Genomic DNA, 27643 nt, shown 5'->3' on the forward strand with positions numbered 1-27643 from the left:
ATTGAACCATTCTTGATAATTGCCATTCTGAATGGAGTGAGGTGAAATCTCAGTGTAGTTTTAATTTTCATTTCTCTAATTGCTAGAGATATTGAACATTTTTTTCATATATTTGTTGACTGATTGTTACTTCTTCCTCTGTGAAATGTTTGTTCAGTTCCTTGGCCTATTTATTGATTGGGTTATTTGTTTTTTGATATGAAGCTTTTTGTGTTCTTTGTATATCTGGAAATTAATGACTTTATCTGAGGTGCTGTTGGCAAAGATTTTCTCCCATTCTGTAGGCTCTCCTCTTCACACTCTTGATTGTTTCCTTTGCTGTGAAGGTTCTTAGATTGAAGGATTCAATCTTGCTTGTAGCTTGATAAAATCCTCTGCTGTAGGCCCTTAGGGTTTTTTTTTTTAAATCTTATTCTACTAAGGCAGTTATCAGTTTTGTCTAATTACATCTTCAAAAAAAATGATGGTGCCTGCTTTTCAACTTTCTATGCAGTTTTTTACTTTCAAGAAGAGGCAAAGAAAAAGTAAATGCATGATTTTACTCCACCATGTTTAATCGTAGAGAGAGAGAGAGAGAGAGAGAGAGAGAGAAAGAAAGAGAGAGAGAGAGTGTGTAAGAGAGAGAGATAGGAAAATGCTCAGTATGTTAAAAAAAAATCAGGAGATAAAGTTTTGAAAGGAAATATGTGAGTTTATCCCCAGGCTATGAAATTAATGATTTATTATTTTCTTAAAAATGATTTCTGTATTTGCTAATTATTATTTTATTATTTATTATTTTAGAATATGCATGCAATACTTTCATGACAAAAGAACTTAAAATGCATTTAAAAAATCCATACTGATGCTTATATTAGCTCAACAAGGTCAACTTTATTTGCAGTGAATATCAGTGATGTGGAGAAGGAAAAAAGTGTTCATTTTATCCATGTCAAATATTAAAGCTTTAATAATTAATTAAATGTAGGTAGCTATAATCCTTCTGGTAAAAAGTAGTGAATTTTCTTTTCACTACTAATGCTGATTCAATTTCTATAGGTAATGGTAAGCAATATTAAAGATTATATAACTAGTAGGTATTTAGGGTCTAATATAAGAATATATTCTAGTAGAAATGTTTTTCAAGACCTTCCTATAACCTAAGTCAGAATATTCCCAAATGATTCCCAATAGATTCTCTGCAAATAAATGTCTGAAAATTGCTACCTATTATTTTGTTTCCTTTTAGAAACACATGGAAGCCTTTGATGATACTGCACTAAAGAAACTAGGTTAAATTTTTTGGCTTAACTCTTATTGAGTTAAGCATTTTTGAAGCTCATTTTGCGGACAATATAGTTTTTTCACAAAATCCTTCCATATGATTCAGGCCAGATTCATTATCATCATTATTGTTGCTTATAATTGAACACCCAATGTTTAATGTCTTTCAGGCCATAATGATGTTCTTTAGGCAGGGAAGTGCTAGGGCCCCATTTACTCATGTAGGCTGATGGCGTCAAACTACTCAATTTATTTAATCACTGACTAAAGTAAAATTAACTGTGTTGGACATGCTCTCCCTTGCTTTATGTGAGATATAGGGGAATATTTTACTGTTGCTGTGTTGGAGAGTGGAGCAATTTTGTTTTGCTTTTTTTTTTTTTTTGGATAACATCTTAGGAGGTCATTGGTTCCCAGCTGTTTTCCATCAGCCATGGTATTTTGTAAAAGCTGAAGCATATCGTGGGAGTATATCTACTAATATATACCTGTAGGTGCTGGTTATTGTCAAATTGTACAGCTGGAGTTCTGAGATATGAAGGTTTATTGTCTAATTTTCAAGCAAACACAATTTTAATGAATGTAATCATTCAGGGATTTTCTTTACCACATTTACTTTTTATGTCTGGACCCCTTTATGAAAGGAAATGAGAAAAATAATCTGGGAATCTAAAATAAATCAGACTTTAACTGTTGATATTCTTAAACTGGACTATGAGTATATAAATAGTGGACTTTACAGTAAAAATAAATTGCTTGGAAATAATCGACTCTTCTAAAACAATTTTTTAAAGCCTCACACTCGAGGTAATCCTTCTCCTGGGGGAGGCCACAGGACTTATTGTAAATTGAGAGCTGAGATGTTGTAGTTCCAGCTCTGACTTTAAACAGCTCTTAGTACTTTAAACAGTATCAGTACTACTTAATAGCAACCTTTATGGAGGGCTTTGCTTATACTAGATATTGAACTATAGGCTCCACAAGCTTGAGCTCTTCTAATCTTTACTATACCCCTTCAGAAGGTTGGACTAGATGACTGCTCATTCCTTTTCCAGCCGTACACGATCCCAGGAGTTATATCTGCTGCCAGACCTTTGTTCCACTCTGAGGGGGAGTCAGGAAATGTAGGAATCTCCTCTCTGAAAGGAGGAGAGGAGCCTATTAGGGAGCCTAGCTTGTAACTCACAATCATTTTCTATTCCACACCAATTTTGAATAACAGATATTATACTCAGATGTCTTAAGTGGGGTTTCCTGGTGGCCTCAGCATATGGTACTATAGTTTTCTTGCGTCACAGCTTGTTGAAGTAGGGCAGTGGGGAGGAGCTGGTATGGACTTGCCCATCATTGTTGGATCTTGGGTTTGACAATGTGGCCCATCAACTCTACCAGTCAAGTGGCATCATGTAACTCCACATGGTAACTCCCCCAACCTATATTTACAAAGTGTCTCAGCCAGGATCTCATTTGATTTCTAGTCCTCGTATTTGTTGCACATCTGGAAGATGAGAACTTCTAGAACATTGCTTTTTACCCTCTGAGTGCAGGGCTGTGCCACCCCGCAGTGGATTCTGGGAAGAAAGGTAAAATCTAATGACTTCTTCTCAGTTTTGGCCTAGGAAACTGCTGACCAGTTTTACCTCCAGATTGCCAAGTGATTTCTACTGAGTTTCTCAGCCTTGCCAGCATGGCATTGCTCTAAGGGGCCATTCTGACCCCGGGGATGGTTTGGGAGACAGAATCCTATTTATCTATCTTAAACACAAATCATCTCACACTTATGTGCAAGGAATTGGGGAGTGTGTCACTTTCATAAGGATTGCTCCCTTTCTTGAGGCACAGGCAAGTGAGAATTCCCAATTCATCCTTCATCTTCCCCAAAAAAGTCTCTCTCCCACAACACACAGAGGGAGTTTTGAGCTTTTCTGGGAAACCCAGATGGATGTTTATTGGACTTTGCTGTTTTCCGAGATCATCTTTCTTACCATTTACCCTTTGATTTGTTATCTGTTGAGAAATGGTTGAGAAGAGTTCTCTACTCAGTTCCTATTAGGGTTTTAATGATTCTACTCCCCCTGCCCCCACTAGGAAATAACTACATGCTAAAAAGTTTACTGAATAGAAAGATAGAATCAGTTAATATCTAGATGTCCTTCAATAGATGAATGGATTTTAAAAATGTGGCATATATACACAATATTACTCAGCAATAATAGAGAATAAAGTCATGGCATTTGCAGGTAAATGGATGAAGTTAGATAATGCTAAGTGAAGTTAGCCAATCCCCCAAAACCAAATGCCAAATGTTTTCTCTGATATAAAGAGGCTGATTCATAGTGGGGTAGGGCAGGGGAGCATGGGAGGAATAGACAATCTCTATATAGGGCAGAGGGGTAGGAGGGAAAGGGAGGGGGTATGGGGTTAGAAATGATGATGGAATGTGATGGACATTATTATCCAAAGTACATGTATAAAGACACAAATTGGTGTGAATATACTTTGTATACAACCAGAAATATGAAAAATTGTGTTCTATATATGTAATAAGAATTGGCTGCGTTGAAGAGGGTGGGCTGGTGGGGGGAAGGGCCACACAAAGATGGATGACAAGGACAGACGTGCAGGTTCTGACCACACTGTGTGCTCGGGGCATGTTCTACTGCTGGAGGGTACTCTGGGAAGGTGAAGGGGACTGCAGGAAAGCCATGTGTCTGTTGCCTGTAAGTATGTGCAAACCTCAGGGAGATGTTTGCCTGAGTTTGAGTCTCAGTTTGAGTATAAGTTTTGGTTTTTAAACTATAACTTAAAGCCTCACAAAGCCAAGAAGACCTTTCAGCATAAGGGAATACAATGATCTAAATAGATGAGCGATACAGGTTTATATATCAGTGTTATCATGCGTATGTTCATACCAAAAGTTTTCAGGTGATTATTAATTCATTTGGGTAGTCCATCAACACAAGACTAACAATGAGGTGAAACTGTGGTAAACCCCACTCAAAAGTAAATGCTATCCCAATACTAAGACCTTTTTTTTTTTAAAAAAAGAGGAAAATTTGGATTTATTCATAGTACCTCATGCTATTTTCTACATAAAGGAAACCTCAGTATAAATGATCTGATATGAATGGAAGGTACTAACTGCTAAACACACTTGGTTTCCATGTTTTAAAAAATGTTTTTTTCCCTACTAAGTCCAAAAACTACCTGACTTAGCCTCTTCTGCTTTTATATTTTATATCTATATTTGAGGGTTTAACATTGAGTCTTTTTAAAAATTAAGAGGATAGTGATCAGCAATGAAATCAGATAAAATGGAGACAAGCCAACACCAAACAAGCAACAAATTTGTGTAAAACATTAGCTTGCTAATGGAAAATGAAATCTATATTTCTGGGTTTCAGATGATTATAGGAACAAATATTGTAATATATACATTCTTAATTCCATAAAATCAAGCCAGACCAATTTTTCTACTTTATATACAGTCTAAGCTAGAGTGCAGGAAGAGAAATGTAAACTCATAGATGGGAGTCTGTATCCTCTCCCTCTTCCTATGTCCTTGTAGATGGATCCCATCCTCTCCTTTACTTGGTAGGTTGCCTCTATTTACCAGCTGTGATACCTCGTACAAGTAATTTAACATCTCTGTGCCTCAGTTTCTTCAATTTTCAAACAATGTTCTCAGTCTGCATTCCATAGGGTTGTTGGGAGGATTAGCTAAATATTTGTAAATTGCATCAGTTGTCTAGCATAGAAAGTGGCATGAGAGCCAATACTAAGACTTCTTTTTTAACAATACTTTTATTCATTTATTTATTTATTTTTTATGTGGTGCCCGGGAATCAAACCCAGTGCCTTGTGCATGCTAGGCAAGCTCTCTACCACTGAGCCACAACCCCGGCCCAATACTGAAACTTTTTAAAGAACATTTTCAGATGTGTTAAGAAAAAGGCTTTAACTTTCCTAAAATCTTGGTCTTGATATAAAACATTCAGTTTCACAAAAAATTGTTTTTTATGTCTGAACACAAAAGACACACTCTGATCTGAAGCCCCATTTTCAATAGAAGGAAGAAAAGTCCTGTTGAATTAAAAAACTCTTTCTGTCATATCTTGCACCCCTGTGGACCCTTTCTGTGGCTCAGACTCCGAGCAATGAACCTGGGGGCCAGAGCTCCTGTGGCAGTTGCACAAGGTCAAGGGTAAGAGGCAGGTAATGAGAAAATAAATGCTTACAGGGAACAACCTTGTAAAAATGAAGAGAGGGAGGCAAGCCAGATGCTCTGACTTTGATTTCAAGATAAAGTTCCAACAGGTGCTGGGACTTATGTCAAAATTATTAATAGGATGGAAATTCTCATGAGAATAGCAGAGTGACGCTGGGAGCTAAGAACTAAGGCTTAGTGAGGGAGGTCTACGTAATCTCAGATGGCACCTTCTTCCAGCCTCTTTCCTGATGCCCCAGCTGTGTTTTCTTCTCCTGCTTCAGTTCAGGCAATGATCTACTCTGCTTTGAATAATATTTGTGTATTTGGTTTAGCCAGACTACTCCATTGAATCTACCTGTGTATTTTACTATCCCCTCTCTTGTGCAAGACGAGGTTTAAGTTGGTGTTATGTGGAAAGACGCTTGAGGTCAGGGGAAGTGTGTTAGTCATACTGTTTCCAACAGTGCAGGGCTGCTATGTAGTAGGAGCTTGGCAGAATGGCTGAAGAGGTCTTGGCTTCTGATGAGTTTATTTTCCTGCTCTGTCACTCATATCATGTGAGTGACAAGAAATCTAATTTCTCTCAATTTCATATTTCTCCTATTAAATGAAATAATATATTTTAAATGCTAGTACTTACTGTAGTATGATTTGTCCTGTCTACTATTTAACACTTACTATTATTATAATCTCCTTAGCTTTAAGATTACAGTGAACTGTGAAAATTCTATTCCATTTTACCACACCTATAAGTGTGTTTCCTTACTTTACAAAATGGAACCAAAATACTCTACAGAATTAAAAACATACTAGTTAAAACACATTTTCAAGAGAATTAAAGGTCATTGTTGTGCTATTCAAAGAAAGCTATTTCTTAGATACCCTGAGAAGTTTAGTGGACTCACATAGGATCCTGATTTGGATGGTTAGTAATAAGATAACAACAGTACTAATTGTATTTTTCAAAGCACTTTCATATTTCAAAAATCTCATTATTTGATAGCTGACAAGATCTGAATTCTCTAGGGAACATCTGTAATGTAGTTCACGTAAAGGCAAATTTTCTTGGTGTTCTTGATTTTTGGAAACAGGGTATTCTCAGTTTGAGCCTTAGGTTCTCTGTGTAACTTCAGAATCTAGTTTTCTTCTACCAGCACCAATCCTCCCTCCAAAAGTGTGAACCACAGAATGATTAAGAAATATTGGGCTATGAGATGATTTTGGGTTCCCCTGGGAACTTACCAGGTCCTGGACTAAAATCTCACATTCAGTTCCTTATTTGAACTTCACACCACCTTGAGAGGTAAACTTAAGTTCAAAGATGTGAAGTAATTTTTTGTAAGACTCCACAGCTCATAAGTGGAAAGGCTGGGATTTGAACAGAGTTTGGTCTCACTCCAAAAGCTAGCTCATGAACACTGCACAACCCTGCCTCGCCTAAAGCTTGCACATGCCAGCCACCAGCCAGATGACACTGAGCAAGCCATCAAATCTCCCAGAGCCTTGGGGCTCTCAATTGCAAAACTGAGATAATATCTATGTTACAGGGTTGCCACGAGAATAAATTTATATGGCAATTTCCCACAAGTGTTTGCATCTATCAGTGGGCAGCTATTGAGGGTTAAGTGGGAGTTTTAAAGGGGAAGTCTCAGAGTCAAAGTCTGCTCCCCCTTTCCTGTGACACCAATATCACTAAACAGCTGAGGACTGTGCTCTGATAGAGAGCAGATGCACATCTAACACTTGGCCCAGTGCACAGCACAGAGAGGGAGCCCAGTAAATGTTTTTTTAATAAATTGACTCTATAGCTATGTTAATGGGTTTCAGTGCAAGTTTTTTTTTTTTAACCTCAAGAAGTTCAGTTTTGAAGAAGGAAATAGGCAAACAAAAAGTAGAATGCTATAGTGCATGAATTAGATGTCAGGAATATTAGAAAAGCACTCTGGGAGCTGAGTCTTAGAGGAGAGGAGAAAAGGAAAAAACGTGGGCAGGGGACTAGCATTTCAGAGACATGAAGGCATCAGGGCTGTTTTAAGAGGCCCGGGTGGTTCTGGAGGAAGGAGTGTGTGGCGAATGGTGGGGCAGTGGTGAGATGTGGTCCTAGGACCTCGGATGCTGTGCTGAAGGATTGGGCTTGCATCCAACCAGTAATGTGTAGAGTCCTGAAAGGCCTTACTGAGAGGAGTGTTAAGGGCATGTTTTTATTTTAAAAAATTCACACTGATGGGAAATGTTCAGAATGGTCGGAATAGGATGAGGCAAAGATACAAGTAGAGTTAAAAGGTTATAATTGTAGTTCAGGGAGGAAAAGATATGAGCCTGAGCTATTATAGCCAAAATGCAGGGAAGGAAATGGACTTCAGCTGTGTTTAGAAGGTAGAATTCATTGGATTTAAGATCAGGTTGGCTTCGGGGACGGGGGTGGCGGGGGAGGAGGAATGATGTCTAAGGTACTTGCCTAGTTTGAACAACAAGATATTAGGTAGTTCCATTAATAATTTCAGCTATTATTTATTGAGTGCTTATTATGAATGTAGCACACTGCAGAATGCTTTTCATGCATTGTTCCATTTCATTCTCATATCATTCTGCAAAATGGTTATCATCTCCATTTTGTAGATGATGAAGATGCAGCTCAGAGCTTTTAGGAAACTTGCATAATATCTCATGGAGTTAGTGGTGAAGTTGGGATTTGAACCTGGGTATGACTCCCAAACTCATGCTGTCAAACACTGTAGTATGTACAGGCATTTCCTGGGAAGAGAAGGTTTGGAGAGGAAAAGAAGATGGTGATCCCATGGTGTTTGTTCTCATGTAAACCCAGCTATTCAGGGATTTGGTGCATGGAAATGCATAGAAGTAATGGTGGGTCAGATGGAAATGTAACAAAAGTGAAGAGCTTCTAGTCAGTTCTCCTAACAGTTGGCACCTGGGTGAACTCCAGAATGGGTATGAAGCCTTGGGTGACACAGGCATGACTTCTGAAACTCCAGATGGACCTTCCCCTGAACTTAGCTTTCTTATACATACTTTTTTGAAGACTGAAATTCTACAATTAGAAATTTATCTCTCCTCTTTCAAAATGCACCTCTTTATTCTAAAGAAAGGTCCACCTAAAGTCTTATTAGTCATTTGCTCATGAAGGGAAATAATTCTCTTGAGTCTTGTCTTGTGAACACTATTTGATAGTAGGACAGGGAACAAATGACATGCCTGTCAGCAGACAGTGCAAGGATGCCTGACTTGGGAAGGCTGGAAAATTCAAACTAATTCAGCTGAACTATTATGTCATTTTTAATGCAAGTCAGTACAGGTTGCTTAATAATTGCAGGCAAATAGAAATTTAATTCATAAATTTGTTCATCATCCTGTGTTATAATTTAGACCAGCCAGAGAAAGTCAGAAAACCCTGACCCAGAGCTGTGACCTCTCTGTGTCCTTCTGTATCTGACTTCCAACAGTTCTCCCTTTGGGATTTACCACTGAGACTTCAACATCTTTGAAGGTATACTGGTGTGAGGTGGATGCCTGATTCCTTTTGCTATCTCACCCTGTGGCGTGTGTGTGGAGGGGTGTTGGGCAGGGTGGGAAGTGGGAGAATGTCAAGAATGGATGGGCATTATACAGCAAGGTGAATCAGTTGATGGTTTCATTCACCTGAAAAGTAGAATTGACCGTGGAGCAGAAAATTTTATTATTGTATATTTTGTAATTACTCTGCTGGGGCCATGGAATTATAAGAATGCGTGTTATGTTCACTGGGCTACGGTTTTCCAATCCCTTGCCCTCACGAACCCTGGAAGTCTCATTCTCTTCCCTTGTAGAGGCGTCAAGAGTTTCTGTCTCCAAGTTTTTGGGGGCTCTCCAATCTTTTGCTTCACTCCATCTCCCTCACCTTCACAGTCAGGTCACCTCATTCTCTAATTCCAGGGATTTGGTGCATGGAAATGCATAAAAGGCAAAGAGTCTGAACCTTGCTGATATTTCCAGGGCCTGGGACGTGGAATGAACCACCCAGATTATCAACATTGGGACAAATTTGCCCCTTCTCCCTCTCCTCAAATCCTTATTTTAAAATCTAGCAAATATAAGTTAGGTATCCAACAACTGTATATATAAAAAGAGACCAAAAAAAAATCAGTATTTCTGTTCAAAGTTTATAGGGAATTAATGCAGCTCCTTTTCTTAATAGTTATTTTCTTGAAACCAGGCACTAGTAATTAAAGACAAGACAACAACCATGACAACAGTGGTATTAAAGGTTAAGCAACCTTCCACTGCCCTTGTTTATGTTTCTATCATCCTGTTGAGCTTTCCATTTCTTCAAAGGCCTGCAGAAGTGGCTGGCAATTTTCAATCATCAAATCAAAGCCCTTTGTTGAAATTGTTTCTTTGGTGTAATGTAAGATATGCTGCGGGTAATTTGATCAGTTCAGTCATTTCCATAATTAGAACAAGACCATGTCTTCCTGAAGTATGTGCTCATTCCATGGTCTGAAGTCACACAAAAGGGAATGCACAAAGCCCTTATGTTGTGTGGTCCTAAAATAGCAGCTGCCTTTCAAATAGTTATATATGGATGTCTGCCTGTATTTACCTCTAGTAGTTCCCACACCACTCCAGCTAGGCACGTTCACAGCTCTGCTCTATGTTTGGCTCATCTGTGGATGACTAATGAAAAGCAAGTCAGATTATTTCACTATAAGTTTATTCTTTCTCTGCTTAATGAGTGTGGTATGGATGCCCACTCACATGAGGCATTCAAAACCTTTCTGGGTTCCTCAAGAGCAGGGGCAAAGCATGCTTCAATGCGTTGTACATTCTCTCTTCATACCTTATTTACATTCCTGCAGAGTTTTCTGCAGATAATCACCATGGTGTAGTGTGGTAAAAGCCTCCTGGGGTTGCTGAGATTGTAGGTACCCCCTACCCACTTTAAAGAGGGCAAGATGTGCAGGGAGTGCATTTATCTGCGACTCCTTTGTGAGTGGTGTAGATGGCTGTGCTCCAACACTGAGGGATACCTGGGTGCTCACCCCATATCTAAGAGCCTTCCTCAGCTTGGGTGGCCTCCTTGTCCTGGTCCCTCCTCTCAACTGTCCTTCACCCAGTAGTTAGGATACAGTTTGTTAAACACTTTTATTATGTCCCTCCTCATTTTCTAGCTTATAAAATTCAGACATCTCAGCTTCTTGATAGCTGTCCCCATGTTACAGGAGCCTGGTGAATACCCATGGAACATGCCTTCAAATTTTTTGAATTAACAAATTCAAATTAACAATCTAGTCACTGTTCTGATGACTTCTTATACTTTGCTGCTCACGTGAGACCCTTTTATCTTCTGACACAGTAATGAAAGCCCCTCTCATCCAACAGCCTTTCCTGGGGGGTTTTACCCAGATCTAAATACCTTTTTTCTAATCATTGAAAGATTAGAGAAGTATTAATCTAAACTTGCAACAAGGAACTTTTTAAGACTTTTCCCTAATCCTACTATCCTAACACAACTTATTTAACTTCCCCAGGTTTCCTTCCATCGTTCTATTTTTATATAAAACCTTACATGGTTGTGACGTATATAGCTTGTATTATTATTCATTCAACATTATATTGAAACTAATTTTTCATTTTACTATACTATCTTCATTGTTAGTAATGGTAGTATAGTACTCTACCTTTGGACAATGAGTAGGGAGGGGAGAGAGAGTAGGATTTGTAGCTTTATGGGCAAGCATAGCCTTTGGATTCTTAGTTTGTTCACCTGGGAAAGGGAATAAAATGTACATAAAGCACATTATGCAGTGTCTGGCATTTGACAAACATCACCTGTGACTTATTACCCAGTTTGAATCATATGTTTTTATGTTTTGTTGCTTTGAAAATTTTTGTGACTGTTTGATGGGCAGTTCCCAGACAGTTGTTATGGATACAGATGGAAACTTTTATTTGTATTGTATCATTTCCTAGATCTTCTGTTAAAAGATAGTCTAACTTGATGCACTCTCAGGCACACAATGCAGTTGACTATTTCATTCTAAATAGTTTTATCTTCTCACTGAAATCTAGTTACCAGCCTTTTATACTCCGAGACTCTAGCTTACATTGCAAGTCGCCAAAATAGGAAAAGCAGCTGTGGCAAGATCCCCTTATCTCCTATATCCCCCTTTCAAATGAGAAAACTGTTCAATCTGTACTTCATATTGCTCCCACCTCAATACCTTAGCTCTAAAAGACAAAATAAGACAACCAACCAAACACAAAAACAAAAAAACCTAAGCAAACCTTAGCAAACAAACAACAACAAAACCTAAGCAATCCTGAACAAAACAACTTGGTCTTGTTGTAAAGGAATATGCTCATTGCTTGGAGTATCTTGCTCAGAGCATTAATCTATGGACTAAAGAGTGGCGCGAAGGGCATAGAGGGTGATCTCAGTGTCACTCACAGTGCAGTGGAAAAAACTGACCTGTCTTAATGCACTGATTTTTAATATGAAAATGGGGCGAACAGCTGCATGCCAGCCCCTACATTTATCCTCTAATTTACATATGGTTCCTGACAGCCAATTACCAAGCTCCAGCCCAATCCTTCTCCTTCCTGAGCAACGCACCTGTTCAAAGCTAACATTTCATGTCAAGTTTAGGAGATTGAAGTTGGAGTTCTACATTAAGAAATGACTGTGTGCACATGTGTTCTGGTGTACTCTTTTCCCTATAACATTAACTTGCTGTTTTAGAGCTGAGCATTTTTGGCACATTTACCAAATGAGCAATATCAACACCCCATGTATATCAGGGACCCAAAAGATCTGCTGAGAAGGAAAGTGATTTTAAAAATTCTAGCTCTTCGCCAGTAAATGGATGGAGTTGGAGAATATGCTAAGTGAAATAAGTTGGAGAATATCATGCTAAGTGAAATATGCCAATCACACAAAACCAAAGGCCGAATGTTTTCTCTAATATACGGATGCTAATTCACAATAAGGCAGGAATACTAGAGAAGAATAGTGTTATCTTAGATCAGGTAGAGGGAAGTGATGGGAGGGGAGGGGAAAGAATGTGGGGATAGGAAAGATAGAATGAAACAAACATTATTACTGTATGTATATATGTGACTGTATGACCAATATGATTCTGCAATATCATTCTTGTACACTCAGAAAAATGAGAAATTATATCCCATCTATGTATAATATATCAAAGTGCATAATGTATTCTACTGTCATATATAACTAATTAAAACAAATAAAATATTAATAACAAAATTCTAGCTTTTGTTTCCACTGTTGATATGTCTTAACAGCCACACAGTTTTCTGTGTTTTCAATTTTACTACTAGTAGTAAAATTCTTATTCCACAAAACATCTTGGCAGTTGCCCCAAAGATTTCGGTTGCCTTGTAAGCATTGTTAAATTTAATAATGTTCAGTAGAATTTGCAGGAATTCTTTATTTCAATATAAGTTTCTCAATAAGAGAGGTAAATAGGGAGCCTACACCCTGGGAACAAATCTTTACTCCTCACACTTCAGATAGAGCCCTAATATCCAGAGTATACAAACAACTCAAAAAATTAGACAATAAGAGAACAAACCACCCAATCAATAAATGGGCCAAGGACCTGAACAGACACTTCTCAGAGGAGGACATACAGTTAATCAACAAGTACATGAAAAAATGCTCACCATCTCTAGCTGTCAGAGAAATGCAAATCAAAACCACCCTAAGATACCATCTCACTCCAGTAAGANGAGAGGTGGGGAGGGGGGAGGGTGGAGGATGGGAAAAGGCAGCGGAGCACAACAGACACTAGGATGGCAATTTGTAAATCAATGGATGTGTAACTGATGTGATTCTGCAATCTGTGTATGGGGTGAAGGTGGGAGTTCATAACCCACTTGAATCAAAGTGTCGAATATGATATGTCAAGAAATTTGTAATGTTTTGAACAACCCACAATAAAAAATTTAAAAAAAAAATATAAGTTTCTGATAATCTGAAGTTCAAACGAATAGTTTCTGTGCTTATTCTCAAGTCAAACGAGGAGGCTCATTTCTGATTATTGCTTAATCTTCATCTCAAAAAGATTCTTTCCACCTGAAAAAAACCAAAAGAATTTCTCCACACCAACTTGTCTGAACACATATACTTTGTTCCTTTCTTCTCCATTCTGGAGACCTTATGGCATGACTGAAGCCTGGGGAGCTGCATAATTTGAGATGACAATCTAGGCTCAGAGTGACATGGAGGTAGGACGCGATCAGTTCAGGTGTAAGCTTCCCGCCTTACTTTGAAGTTTAAGGTTTAGACCAATGGCCTTATTTCATGTTGTGCTGTATTGACTTTTAGGAGAATCATTTCCTTCAGGTAAAACTTCTAGCAAACCAGCTTACTCTGCGATGATAATGGGAACAGGCATTTTGTTAAAGCTCGAGGGTTTGAGCCTCTTGTTTTATTTTTGAGTTTTTATTTCAAATCTTATTCTCTTATGCTATAAAAAATATTTGATAATAAATGATAATAGATATTCAGATAGTCAACATATACAGATGTTCCCATTGGGAAAGCACTTCCACAATCAGAATGTAACAATCTTGGATGATAGACGGTGCTACACGATGCATAAAAAGTTCTTAGTAGGAAGGTAAATGGAGGATTTTTTTCCCCATGATGTGGTGTACATTAGCATCGCTCCCATTTTAGAGTAATGTAAGAAACAACTCATTAACGTAGATGAAAGGACTGTTGTTACATGTTTTAAGATTATTTCAAGAGACATTGTACCATATAAGATAAATTAATTAATTGATAAATTAATTTTAATTAGGTATATATGACAGCAGAATGCATTTTGATCCATTGTACACAATTGCAGCACAACTTTTCATTTCTCTGGTTGTACATGATGTAGCATCACACCATATGTGCAGTCATACATGTACCTAGGGTAATGATGTCCATTTTATTCCCTCATCTTTCCTGCCCCCATTCTTCCTCCCCATCCCTTCTCCCCTTTGCACAAAGTGGAGGCATTTTTTCCATGCTCTGTCCCTATTATGGATCAGTGTCTTCTTATCAGAGAGAACATTAGGTCTTTGGATTTTTGGGATTGGTTTACTTCACTTAGCATGATATTCTCCAAATATTTACCTACAAATGCCATAATTTTGTTCTCTTTTGATGCTAGGTAATATTCCATTGTGTATATATACCACGGTTTCTTTATCCATTCATCTATTTAAGGGCATCTAGTTTGCTTCCACAGTTTGGCTATTGTGAATCGAGCTGCTATAAACATTGATGTGGCTGTGTTACTATAGTATGCTGATTTTAAGTCCTTTGGGTATAGACAGAGGAGTGGGATAGCTGGGTCAGATGGTGGTTCCAATACAAGTTTTCTAAGGAATCTCCATACTGCTTTCCAGATTGGTCGCACAAATTTGTAGTCCCACCAGCAATGTATGAGTGTGCCTTTCCCCCCACATCCTTGCCAATACTTAATTGTTGTTTGTTTTCTTGATAACTGCCATTCTGACTGGTGTCAGATGAAATCTTAGAGTAGTTTTGATTTGTATTTCTCTAATTACTAGAGATGTTGAACACTTTTTCACATATCTGTTGATTGATTGTATATCATCTTCTGAGAAGCATCTGTTCAGCTTCTTAGCCCATTTATTGATTGGGTTGTTTGTTTTTTTGGTGTTAAGTTTTTTTAGTGCTTTATATATCCTAGAGATTAGTGCTCTGACATGTGTGTGGTAAAAATTTGCTCCAAAAATGTAGATTGAGCCTCTTGTTTTTGAAAAATAATTATGAAATCACCTCATTTTTAACCCAGCAAATCAAATTTCTGATTAAAACTGAGTAATATTGTCCAAATTATATTATTATATTATGTGAATGTATGATATATAACGACAAATCTCATCTTTATGTACTACTATAATGCACCAATAAAATAATGTGGAAAAAAAAGGAAAAGGATTGAAAGTTTTATTTTGCTTTGTTCTGAATAGGACTCCTATCAGGAGTTATTGAGTAGAATTTTATCTGAATATGAAGAGAATAATGTCATTAGAAAAACATGTGAGGGGGCAGAGACATGTTTTTAACATGCTTTCTAAGTTGTTGAACCAACTCCTCCCTGCAAAACTCACAATTTTTGATATGTTTCAGGAGACTGAATGAGAGGCAGCACAATACAGAGTACAAAAGCACAGACTGGGTTTGATTTTGGCTCTACTACTGACTGTGTGTAACTCCTTTGTGCCTCAACTTCCTCATCTGTAGAATGGGGACAATACCACTAGTACCATTACTGCCTACCTCAGAGGGCAATTGTAATGATTACATGAGCTGTTATTTATAAAAAACTTAGAATGGCACCTTGTCATATATTAAAGGTGATGTGTCAGTTGCTGCTATCACCACAGAGGTAAGATCTTTTGTTTATATATTTAATTGGCACATAAAAATGCATGTATTTATGGTGTACAATAAGATGTTTGGGTGTGTATATTGTGGAATGGCTAAATTGAGCCAGTTAACAAATGCATCACTTCACATACATTCTTTTTGTGGCAGAACACTTAAAATTGGCTCTCTCGAGGATTCCAAACATTGTTCTTAAGTACAGTGACCATGTTGCACAATCTCTTTAAATTATTCCTCTTGTCTGAGTACTTTTCCCCTTTGACTAAATCTCCCTGGTCCTCCCCAAGCCACCTCCAGCCCCTGATAACCACCATTCTACTTTCTACCTCTGTGAGTTGGGCTTTTTCCATTCCACGAATAAGAGAAATGGTGTGGGTGTGTGGCTTATTTCACTAACCTCTTCCACGGTAGATGTAGAATATCCTAAGTACTAACACAGAAAATGGCTTCCTGTCACCTCAACGTCTGACAGAATTAGGGCATGCTGCTGTCCCCCAGGCAGGTGGGTGCCTTGAACATCACCAGGATAGTATCGATAATGACAGTTTGAAACGAATATGCCATCTTGATAAGAATTTACTCTATAGGAAAATGGATTATTCTTTTTTCTTTTCTTTTTTTTTCCTATTTAGCACCTGAGTTGTGCATAGAAAAGTAGTCTTTACCATCAGGAAACTGTTGTGAGGAAATTACAGTTTGGGGCTCTGTTCTATCAATAATTCCCTCTTTCTGTTATAATTATTATTATTCCCTGTTGCCCTGCCCTCAGATCAGATCCTAAAGCTTGTTCCCTCTAAAACAGCTCCCAACAGATTTGTAGCCAGACCTTTGCCCTCTGTCCCCTTTGACCTTCCATTCCGCTCTGATTGTTCTCTAGGTTATATATACACACAGGAATCAAAAGCGCAAATGGGGTTGGGGTTGTGATTCAGTGCTGTACAGCACTTCCCTGGCATGTGTGAGGCACTGGGTTGGATTCTCAGCACCACATATATATAAATAAATAAATAAATAAATAAATAAATAAATAAATAAATAGAGGTCCACTGACAACTAAAAAATATATGTATTTAAAAAGGAAAGCATAAATGTTCTTGTTTTTTTTTTCCTTTTTTTTTTGTTCCTCTTAGCACATGTGGATGTGATTTAGTTCCTGCAAGAGAATTCTCTGGACACTTACTCTTTACAAATTCCTTAGAATCAAGAGAGGTTTTACTGTTTCCTGAAAGTGTCAACCAGAAACATAATCAAACCAAACTGAAGAACAACCAAATTAAGTCCCTAGAATAATGTTTTATCACTGAGATGAGATTATAATGTTAGGCAATTTATAGCCATTATTACCAAGACAGGCATCCCCAGTTATTTATGTCGAAGTATAGATGTCATTGTCTATTGGAAATATTAGTTTCTTATTTCACAGCCTCCATGGTGGATGAAGTTTCCACAATACCATGATTAGTTGGAAGCCTTGTGTTACATTATTTATTTATTTATTTATTTTTTTGTTAGCTAATGTTTTACCATAAAACTCTTGGCTTTAGTCCTTGATGGAAAACTTTCTAAAATAGTTTCTTTTTTTTTTTTTGCATCAAAAGGATACACAGTGGAAAAATCTGTCTTCAGTAGTAAAGAACATTACAAGTCCCTAGGGATCATTTTCTGACTATTAAGTTTATTACAGATAGAGGTTGAGGTATTGACGGAGATACAGAAACTAGTTAAAAACCGGATCCCTGAGTAGTGACCTCTGACTTTTAAAAGTGAACCATAAATAGTATTTATTGAGCACTTACTACCTTTCAGGCCTTAGACCCTTCCCTTCCAGGAGCCTGTATTGTGGTGTGGGAGAGACTGAGGTGTTTAAAAAGTTACTGCACAAAGGGAGAGAAAAGGGAAATTGCATGGTAATGGAGGGAGACCCTCATTGTTATACAAAATTACATATAAGAGGTTGTGAGGGGAATGGGAAAATAAACAAGGAGAGAAATGAATTACAGTAGATGGGGTAGAGAGAGAAGATGGGAGGGGAGGGGAGGGGAGATAGTAGAGGATAGGAAAGGTAGCAGAATACAACAGTTACTAATAGGGTATTATGTAAAAATATGGATGTGTAACCGATGTGATTCTGCAATCTGTATTTGGGGTAAAATTGGGAGTTCATAACCCACTTGAATCTAATGTATGAAATATGATATGTCAAGAGCTTTGTAATGTTTTGAACAACCAATAAAAAAAAAAGTTACTGCACAATGTAATAAGTGCTTAAAAAGGTGTACAATGAGTTCTATTGTAGCGCAGAGCAGGGAACTACCAATAGCCTGAGGATGCCAAAGACCTTCTCTTAGGGAAGATAAAAGTCTGGGTCTTGACACACACTCAGTGGTTAAGTAGAGGTCAGGAGGGAGGAAGCCTTCGACCAAGGGAGCAGACTTTGCGAATACACAGAGACATTGTGGGTACTGCCTGTTTAGGGCTTGGCGTGTATTTCCATGCATTAGGGCAAGGGTGGCAGTTGAGGCTAGAACAGCAGACTGGAGCAGACTCTAAAGGACCTTTCATGCAGCATTCAAGTGCTGTTTTGTAAATAAACTTTAAAGGTGGAGTTAAGCAATCTGATTTGGGCGATGGTGGGAAAGAAGCACTGGAAGAGGAAGAGACCATTCTGATTAACAATCCAGTTCATATTTCAAAAAACCTTTTACTGTTTTAATATTTATGTATTGACCTGAATCATAGTTTGTAATATTATTTTATCTCTAACTCATAAAATGTTTCAATTCTCATCTCTCATTTAGGTGCCATGTTATTATCTTCACTTTCAATATTGGGAAACTGAGGTCCAATGAGCAGGCAATTTCCCCAAGCTTCCAAATCTATATATTGAGAAATTGACTCTAAGCCAGGTCTCTAAGTCTCTTCCAGTGACTGCTAGACCATACTCCCCACTATTACAGCATATTTATGATATAATTAACTTTCAGAAAGCCATATGGCTTTTGTTACAAAGACTAAAGGAATGTGCTTTTCATAACAAATGGCATATGGCCTTCAATAGCTCTTTGCTTGCATGTTTTAACAAAGTGAACATGTACATAAATTAGATGCCTCAGGTCAGTTACCAAACTGAAGTTGATTTTCTTTTGCTCTCCCTAATTACAACTGCATTTCTGACAAATATCAAGGAGATTTTTGGCAGCCTGTGGGTATAAACATACATAGTGTGACTCAAATGATCCTTTTCTTCTATGGTATCACCCCTTTAAAAAGTCGACGTCTGTGCTCATTCACAGTGGAGTGTGTAGCCTGCAGAAACAGGCATTTAAAAAAAATTTTGTTTGTAGTTGCAAATGAACAGAATGCCTTTATTTTGTTTGTTTATTTTTATGTAGTGCTGAGGATAGAACCCAGGGCCTCACACATGCTAGGCAAGCACTTTGCCACTGAGCTACAACCCCAACTCAGAAACAGGCATTTTTGATGAAGCTGCATGCTTTTAGAATGGTGGAAAATTCAGTTGAGTTAAATAAAAAAGGATAAAGGGGATGAGAACTAGTGAGCTGATAGATGACATTTATCTTTGGTTACTTAAATGGTGCAGGGGAGATGGATCCATGGTAGATGCTCTTTTGCTGAACCGATTTAACAGCAGTTAAGCATGAGGGCTCACGCTTAATCTCTCAGAGTTATTTGGAAGCCTTTCTATTTTAGGTAACATGCTTTAGAGTTCTCCTTTCTTAGTTCATCCTATTGTTGATTTAGCAGGTTTTCTGACAGAGTGTGAGAATGAGCTCTTTGCAATTTTCACATTATCCTATTCCAATATTCACCACTTATTATTTGTACTCAAGGTCAATGACATTATCTCATTGGAATTCCCTGGACTCTGAATTCATAAGATAGTCCAAAATGCTTTTGTCTATGATGGAAAAATACATCGCAATTACTGTAAGTCAGTTGGTTTATAAAGTAGTTGAGTTTCAAATTTAGCTACTCATCATATTGACAAATTGCTTGCTTGATTTAAAAAAAATTGTACTTATACTACATTACTAATATATTTTTGATTTAATTAAATAGAAATTATCAATTATAAAAGGAAATTTAGAACAGACACATTTCTATAATAGCTAAAGTAAACAAGTAAAAAGAACATTTTAATTAATATTAAAATATTTAAACCCTTCTTTTCAAAAGCTCAATTTCCTAAGAACAGAAAACACATAATTTAGGATAATTTATTCATTAGGAATAAACCAAATGTTGTAAATAATAAAGCAAACTTTTAGCCATTTTTCCCCAATCTGAAATGACTCACTCAAATCTTGTTCATACAAAAGGAAAGTGTTTGTTAACTTGTATTCTAATTCATCTTATATTTACTATAACGTATATTCCTTTTTTTGGACAAGTCATAGCTTCTCCTTTCATAAAATAATATCTTCCATTATGCTATAATTACAAACTGTAGACTCATAGAATTGGTGAATCATAAGGCTAGATGGGATAAATCTTAGCAATTATCTTTGCCTCCAGGGCATCTTTAAACCATGAATTGAACAACAAGGTGAGTAGGAGATACCTTTAGCCGGACTCTTCAGCAAAATACTTCTTCATTTTTTTTTCAAAATGAAATTTACCCCAAACTGATATTACTACAATGACAACCCCACTGTAAAACCTATTGGGTTACCATGTAGACTTCATGTTTGGGAATCAGATGTAACTATCTGCAAGACATGAGGTAAGCAATGTTTTAAAGTCAAAAATTTTGTCCCCTCCTATAATCTATTACATGACTACAAAATATGAAATCAGGATGTACAAAATTTGTAAACAAATTAGTGCTACACACATCTGTAGAAATCCGACAAACAATTTGAATGTGAAAGTAATTAGGAAAACATTTATGTGCTAACAAGTCAGTTGGAAATAAGCATGAAATGTTTTTCTCAACCATCACAATTCACTCCTGTTCAGATGGCCCCCATGTTGCTTTTGAGCTCCACAGCAGTGGAAGAGCAGACTGGAGGATGTGCTTCAAGACCCTGAGCCAGCCTGGCTCACTATGCAGAGAAGTCAGGTCAAAATTTCAAACAAATGTAATCCCTTGGCGGCTTATATGATGGTCTTTTCAGGACTGAACAGACATGGCCACAAGAAGAGAGACTTGGCTCACTAAGTGAACTTGAGTATTTAGGTTATTTCTTTTTATTCTTTTTGTTTTATTAGTTCTTTTTAGTTATATATGACAGTATAATGTACATAATTACAAGTGTGGAATATATCTTCTTCTAATTCAATCCCCAGTACCTCTCCTTCCCCTCCCCTCCCCTACCCGCTGCTCCCTTCCCTTTGCATATACACGAATACTCTACACTGAATCTCACCAACGAGTTCATCCATGGGAAATTAATTAAAAAAATAACTATGGATATTTAGGTTATTTGAATGTTATATCCTAAAAAAGTTGTGATAATGCAAAGGCATAAACAACTTGTTTCTCCAGATTTTCAAATCCTGTACCAAATTGTTTTAACAAACAAATATGGTTATAATTTAAAAGGAGGAAATGGCCAAAACCAAACACATCTGGCCTTGAAGGAAGGCGAATCCTGTTAGGAAGATGTACATTTGTTCTGCTGAGCACCATACTGGATCTGAATATCCTAAGGTGGTCACAGTAGATTGGACACATTTGAAGATGGGACACATTGACAGCTCAACTGGAGTTGGGAGATACAGAAAAGGAAAGGAAAGGAGGAGAAGTATTCATGGTAGGGTAGAGAAGAACAGTCTGATGGGTGAGGTGATTCTGGGAAAGGCAATGAGTGAAATTTTTGAATATTGAGCTGCTGAAAGATTTTTATGAGCAGAAATGTTGAATATTTAATGAAGATGTTTTTGTTTCTACAATTATAAACAATTCTATTCCTCAACTTGTAGTAAACTCTGTTGTAAGCATTAATTCTTTGAGGACTTTCTTTTGCTTTTGGATTGAAATTATAGAAAGTCTTCATTTCATGAGGGGTGAAATAGGGTCAGCACAAATAGCCAGGACCATAAAATGAATAAATTAAGCAGAAGCAGGCATTCAGAGCCAAGGAAGCCCTACAAATATACCATCTCCTTCCACTTGCTCTCCCTACCTACCCCCAAATATCTAGAAATGTCAGTGAGGGTTTTTTGGTCTTCCACAACCCATGAGATGAATGTTTGCATCAAGAACAGAGTAGATTCCAGCTGATATTTGTGTTGTAATTATACAGTCTGAAATGTACTGACTTATTAAGGGAGGAAAAAAGGATGGAAAATTTTGATCTCTAGTGCCCCACTTTCCATCATGGTGTTGATTATCTGCAGCACATGATGCTGTTGGCATTCTATTATATAAACATACCAGGCATTTAACATTTATTTTGATTTTTTTAAAGTCAAGTCTGAACTAGTCAATTACGTGTCTGGTAAACCAAAAGATATTGCTGAAATACGTGGTGATGGTTTTGAAACTCTTTTGTGCATTGGCATTTATTGGAAGTGTAATTGTAGGTTGCCTGTCTCTGTAGCACTCCCCATGGTATGCAGGGGAAACTGTTTGTATGTGGAAATTTTTATATGAAGTAGCATTGTTGTGTGAGGCTCCCAGACTTGTACCTATGTGTTTAAAGAGGCCCACATTTTTTTGGCTTATCATCGCTTGGGAATAATGGTCTTGGGATACAGTGAAAAACCTATCGATGACCTATTGTTTGAGCTTCTCTTTTAAGAAGTCAAATTTCACATGTCCAAAATGAAAATGAATTTGAAACTTGTTTTTGTTATCTCCACTGGTGGTGTCAAAATATGCACACAGTGGAAGAGAGTGTGAGAGAAAGAGAGAGACAGGGGAAACAGATTCATTTTAAGATATGGCATAGACTGTGCCTAGTTCCTTTATTTGGGAAGTCATTCATACTGTTTTTAATAGCTATGCCTTGTGCTGCCACAGCTTGATGTTCAGAAAGGGTCCTCAATTGAATTTTATTTGATGGAGCAACTCTTATATGGTATGTCCTGACATTTGAGACCTTCCAGAAAACACTGAAGTGTGCAAACAGAACAAGTGCTTTGACTACTTATCTACATTTAGGCACAACTATGCTATTCTCATAGTTATGGGAAAGGCCTGAAGGCCAAGTTCTTGTCTGGCTTTGAATCTAGTCGAGTCTTTACATGCTCACATGAAGCTCAGGGCAAGGTTTAATTTTCTCATGAGTCACAGAGTCAATTGTTTAGTGGCACAAAATTATATTTTTTCCTTTAAAAAAATGACACAGTAACTGGTTTCATTGAACTCTAGAATGCCAATCAAACGTTAGGCAATTTTAATCCAAACAAAATATAACCCATAAAACCCAGAAGATTATTATTACATTTGGAAACACTATACCTTCTGTCACTTTCCAAGGTGAGTCTAGAACCATTCAGTCCCATAAAGTCACCTTAGCCTAGGGTCTGGAGGTTGTACCAATGTGGCTTCTAAGGACTTAAGTTTGTTCTCAAAAGTCTGCCCCTCTCCTGTGTTCTAACCTTGATTTGTAGTGGGGGTGTGTGTGCTGGGGGTGGGGAGCGTGTATGTGTGCGCATGTGTGCACGCATACTCTTTTACACTTGCCCTTTCTGAAATTCATCTTTCTAAATTAGGACTATTGTTCCAGACTATCAAGATTTAGGAGCATTCTCATTTTACTCAGCTTATTACTTACCCCTTGCAGACTCTTGCATTCACAAAATAGCAAATGCACCACCCACAAATTCACTGAATCTTTGGCAAAAAACGATAATGAAGGTAGGGCGTGGTGTCTCACAAAGTGGCCCTGGTGTCCGCCCTTCCGGCACCTTCACTCTGTGGGTGCGGCTGTTTAACCACTTTAGGTGTTATTTATTCAAGAAACATTTATGGAGTGCTGCCTGAGCCAGGCTTCGTGCCTGGTGGTGGGAATGATGAGTGGTACTGTCCTGTACCTCACGCAGCCCAAAGGGAGAAAGGCACCAAATCCCAGAGCCGCTGCGAAATGTGACAAGGCCAGACGTACACTGATGAGCCTGCCTGGGACTTGCTGAAAGCGTGCTTTCCAACGTAGCTTATTCACTTGATATTTTTAAAAAATTCATTTCACTTATAATAAAAAACAAAGGAAATGAAAATGTATATACAGACTGGTTTACCATAGTATGTGCCGATTGGGAGCTTACAAATGAAAAAGAAATGTTATCTGCTAAATAAGATAAAAATTGGCTATCAATCAGGCTTTCAAGATGTTCTTTAAAGATTTCATGAAGGGGCTGGGGATGTGGCGCAAGCGGTAGCGCGCTCGCCTGGCATGCGTGCGTCCCAGATTCTATCCTCAGCACCACATACAAACAAATATGTTGTGTCCACCGAAAAGTTAAAAAAAAAAAAAATAAATATTAAAAAATTCTCAACTATATTTGAAAAGGAGTAATAAAATAAACGTACATAATTTTTACTGGTAAATAGTGATAGATTGCAAATTATTTGATTATCTACCTAGCTATTTTAATCTTTCTTTTCTTTTGAACTATGTCAGATGCTAAAATAAATTCTAATTTTGGCTAAATATAAATAAATAATCTCATAAAAGTAAAAAGTTTTTGAATTTGTTTAAAATATATCCAGTTTATTCTTTCAGATAAATTTTAGAAATAGTTCATTGATGAATTACCAAGAAAATCCTGTTAGGCTTTTGATTATAATTGCACTAACTGTGACTTTGACATGTAATATTCTCATCCAGAACCATGATATAATTTTCATTCCCATATTTTTTTAAAGATTTTAAAAACTTGTTCTAATTAGTTAAACATATGACAGTAGAATGCATTTTTATACATCATACACAAATGGAGTATAACTTCTCATTCTTCTGGTTGTACATGATGTAGAATTAGACTGGTTGTGTAATCATATATATATATATATAGGGTAATAATGTCCAATTTCTTCTACTATTCTTCCTACCCTCATACCCCCTCCCCTCCTTACATGCCCCTCTACCTAATTCAAAGTATCTCTGTTTTTCCCTAGCCCCCCTACTTACTGTGAATATGCATCTGCATATCAGAGAAAACATTTGGCCTTTGTTTTGGGGATTGAGGTATTTGGCTTAGCATGATATTCTCCAGATTTATCCATTTACTGGCAAATCCCATAATCTCATTATTCTTTAAGGCTGAGTAATCCATTGTATATGTACCACATTTACTTTATCCATTCATCTATTGAAGGGCACCTAGGTTGGTTCCATAATTTGGCTATTGTGAATTGATCTGCTATAAACATTGGTGTGGCTATGTCACTGTAGTCATATCTATCTATCTATCTATCTATCTATATATCTATATATATAAAATATATATATTTTTGGTACTAGGGATTGAACTCAGGGGCATGCTACCATTGAGCCACATCCCCAGCCCTATTTTGTATTTAGAGACAGGGTCTCACTGAGTTGCTTAGCACCTCACTTTTGCTAAGGCTGGCTTTGAACACACAATCCTCTTGCCTTAGCCTCCTGAGCCACTGGGATTACAGGCATGGGCCACTGTAATTATATATATATAATTTTTTTTTACATGTTGATGGACCTTTATTTTATTCATTTATTTACATGTGGGGCTAAGGATTGAACCCAGTGCTTCACACATGCTAGGCAAGTGCTCTATCCCTGAGCCACAACCCCAGCCCCAGCCCCAGCCCCAGCCCACATATTTTTAAAAGGTGATTTTTAAGATTTTGTTGTTGTTGTTGTTGCTCCTGAAAATAGGGCTATTTTTCATATGGTTTAACTTTTTTTTGAGTGGGGGTGGATTTCCAAGAAAGCTATGGGTCTTTTTCATGTCTACCTTATGTTCAGGTACCTTTCTTGACTGATTTCTAAGGGTTTTTCAGCCGACTCAGCTGAGTCAAACTGAAATAAAAAATAAAAAAATAATTGTGGATAACGATCACTTAATCCTTACTTTTTAAATCTCCTTTTTGGTTGGGCATTCATCATATTTTAGACTTTTAGAAGATTGTAAGGTAAAAGTTTGGACTTTCATCACACTCACTTGCATTTCAAATGATGGTGGCCCACCTTCCTAGGATGCCACAGACTTAAACCTCAGCAGCACAGGAAGTACTGGGCTGCTTAAACTCGGGGTGTGTGACTTTCTGTTTCTAAGATGGTGCACTGCTTAGTGATATCACAGATGCCATCGCCATCTTTATTGCAGGTTTTGGGTTATTAATTTTTAACATACAAAAGACATAATTAAAAAATTTAAAAAATTTAGGATGTGAGTCAGAGTGGGAGGAGTATAAAAATTGAAGGACTCTTTCCTGAGATCAGTTTATGCCTGGGGAGTTTCAATTTATGAATGCTTCCCCAGTGATACATGCCAGAATTACACTGTAAACTTGGTCAAAAGGTATTGCATACAGCTAAGTTCCTATTTTATATTCTTTCCATCTGAGGCTCTATTTCCTGAAATAGGAGTTGCCCTAATGGTAGAAGCAGGCATTCTTATTTTAGTTTTTCAAAGATGGAAGGAACATACACATATTTGCATTATAGAAAGGTCACTCTGATGACACGGTGATGCTATGATGACAAGAAGAAGATAAAGTGACACTAGAGAGACTAGTAGGTACTAAAGAAACATTGGGAAGAATGGAGAAGGGCAATCTGAGGGGTGTGAGAATCAGCTTTTTTTTTTTTTCTTTTTTACTTTTTAATTTTATATCATGTGGTTTGTTACAAATAAAAAAAAATCATCTATTTTTAAAAATACTTATTTGTTTGCATTAACACACTTCAGCAAAGAGGAGGAACTGGCATTCAAATATGGCTAGCTAATCATGACCATGTTAATTGTACAGACTTTTCTTTCTTATTCTTCGGTACTGAGGATTGAACCCAAGGACTTGTGCGTTCTAAATACACCTCAGCATTCAGCAACATGCCCAGTCCCCAAAGATACTTTTCTAAGCAAACAGTTCTTACATATTATGAACTTGGCACTGAGCTAGGTGCCATAAAGAATAAGCATAAATCGGACAGAATCGAATCCCTTTAAAAGGTTTAGTCAGCGAGGAGGAGGGAGAAGGACGTGAGTAATGTAGGAGAACACTGGAATTCTCTTCATGTGTCCATTTAGTTTTGCTGTCCTTTATGGAGTTAGTTCATGCTTCTTGTCTTGACAAGTCTTAGAAATCAACTAGAAAATATATATTTTATAAATGAATTTGATTACTAAACAAAGTATTAAATATATCAATTCTAGACTATTTATCTTTATATACTTCTGCAGCTCTTTCTACCCTCTGTTTCTGGATTCTGTCATTTTTTGTTATGAAAAAGAAGGCATGGAGGAGATCCTAAGCAGGTGGTCTCTTCACATCTTTGCTCCATTTGATATGTGTCTGTGACAATGAAACCCAATAGGTAGCAGAGGTGCTAAAAGCCCCAAACAATGAGTGTGGGGTGGGGAGATCAGAGGGCATTTCACACAGCAGGCTGGGTAAGTTTCTAGTCCTTACTGAGGATGGAAGCATTAGGGTGGAGGAGGCAAAAAGATTATTTGCATGAAAAATGTTTTGCCTACCACTTGTTGTGATTCCCATTTATCTGTAGTTATGTTTTAAAAGCTGCTTCCTAAGGAAATTCTTCCAGCCATTTCTCAAAGTAGTTTTT

General features: G+C 37.4%; 1 long non-coding RNA gene across 1 annotated transcript in view; it reads left to right on the top strand.

Annotated features, from left to right (window-relative positions):
• The first annotated feature begins 2601 nt into the window (after nucleotides 1-2601).
• LOC125616647 overlaps nucleotides 2602-27643 on the top strand; it is a 27715-nt gene continuing 2673 nt past the window's right edge. The window contains exon 1 of the long non-coding RNA XR_007347378.1: nucleotides 2602-2846. This is a non-coding gene — a long non-coding RNA (uncharacterized LOC125616647). The remainder of the gene's footprint in view (nucleotides 2847-27643) is intronic.

This window comes from Marmota marmota, unplaced genomic scaffold (assembly GCF_001458135.2).
Source record: "Marmota marmota marmota unplaced genomic scaffold, marMar, whole genome shotgun sequence".
Lineage (NCBI taxonomy): Eukaryota > Metazoa > Chordata > Mammalia > Rodentia > Sciuridae > Marmota > Marmota marmota.